Source organism: Lithobates pipiens, unplaced genomic scaffold, assembly GCF_037356315.1.
Source record: "Lithobates pipiens isolate NorthernLeopardFrog02 unplaced genomic scaffold, aLitPip1_a1.2 Scaffold_22, whole genome shotgun sequence".
NCBI lineage: Eukaryota > Metazoa > Chordata > Amphibia > Anura > Ranidae > Lithobates > Lithobates pipiens.
Window position 1 is genome coordinate 326,994,196 of NW_027507784.1, and position 1,904 is coordinate 326,996,099.

A 1,904-nucleotide genomic window follows, 5' to 3' on the forward strand; every position below is an offset into this window, starting at 1 on the left:
TGACGCCCTGGGGTCACTGGGAGGCAATGACGCCCTGGGAGGCAATGACGCTCTGGAGTCACTGGGAGGCAATGACACCCTGGGGTCACTGGGAGGCAGTGACGCCCTGGGGTCACTGGGAGGCAATGACGCCCTGGGGTCACTGGGAGGCAATGACGCCCTGGGGTCACTGGGAGGCATTGCAGCCCTGGGGTCACTGGGAGGCATTGCCGCCCTGGGGTCACTGGGAGGCATTGCCGCCCTGGGGTCACTGGGAGGCATTGCCGCCCTGGGGTCACTGGGAGGCATTGCCGCCCTGGGGTCACTGGGAGGCATTGCCGCCCTGGGGTCACTGGGAGACAATGATGCTCTGAGGTCACTGGGAGACAATGATGCTCTGGGGTCGCTGGAACGCAATGAAGCTCTGGGGTCGCTGGAACGCAATGATGCTCTGGGGTCACACAGAGGCAATGATGCCCTAGGGTCACTGGAAGGAAATGACGCTCTGGGGTCACTGGGAGGCCATGATGCCCTGGGATCACTGGGAAGCAATAATGTCCTGGGGTCACTGGGAGGCAATGACGCCCTGGGGTCACTGGGAGGCAATGACGTCCTGGGGTCACTGGGAGGCAATGACGTCCTGGGGTCACTGGGAGGCAATGATGTCCTGGCGTCACTGGGAGGCAATGACGTCCTGGCGTCACTGGGAGGCAATGACGCCCTGGGGTCACTGGGAGGCAATGACGCCCTGGGGTCACTGGGAGGCAATGACGCCCTGGGGTCACTGGGAGGCAATGACGCCCTGGGGTCACTGGGAGGCAATGACGTCCTGGGGTCACTGGGAGGCAATGACGTCCTGGGATCACTGGGAGGCAATGATGTCCTGGCGTCACTGGGAGGCAATGACGTCCTGGCGTCACTGGGAGGCAATGACGCCCTGGGGTCACTGGGAGGCAATGACGCCCTGGGGTCACTGGGAGGCAATGACGCCCTGGGGTCACTGGGAGGCAATGACGCCCTGGGGTCACTGGGAGGCAATGACGCCCTGGAGTCACTGGGAGGCAATGACGCCCTGGGGTCACTGGGAGGCAATGACGCTCTGGGGTCACTGGGAGGCAATGACGCTCTGGGGTCACTGGGAGGCAATGACGCCCTGGGGTCACTGGGAGGCAATGACGCCCTGGGGTCACTGGGAGGCAATGACGCCCTGGGGTCACTGGGAGGCAATGACGCCCTGGGGTCACTGGGAGGCAATGACGCCCTGGGGTCACTGGGAGGCAATGACGCCCTGGGGTCACTGGGAGGCAATGACGCCCTGGGGTCACTGGGAGGCATGACGCCCTGGGGTCACTGGGAGGCAATGACGCCCTGGGGTCACTGGGAGGCAATGACGCCCTGGGGTCACTGGGAGGCAATGACGCCCTGGGGTCACTGGGAGGCAATGACGCCCTGGGGTCACTGGGAGGCAATGATGTCCAGGGGTCACTGTAGGGACAGCAACGCCCTGGGGTCACGCCCATGCCCAGCAGGCAGACATCTCTAGAAGGTTTATTTTGTTAATCAAAGAAATTTGCTCAAAATTAGAAATTGGGAGGAAAAGAAGGGGGAGGAGCTCCAGTGGGGACAGTGAGGAGTGGGAGGAGTGTCCAGAGAAGAGGGTGAACGGAGAGTCTATTGGTGGTGGTGGGAGATGCAGGACGAGGGAGCTGGAGCGGTTCTCCTCCGCTCCGCCCCTTCCTTGCTACTCTTGCACACTATTAGCGCCCCCTATGCGCCTGTAAATGTATAGCACCCCCTATAAGCTGTGCTCGCTAGAACGTCACAGTCCAGGCCCCGCCCTGCATACAGTACACACTGTGGGCGGAGATTAACACTAAGAATAAAGCTTTGGAGAGGAAAAAAAAAACAAAGCTCAGTGACAGTTC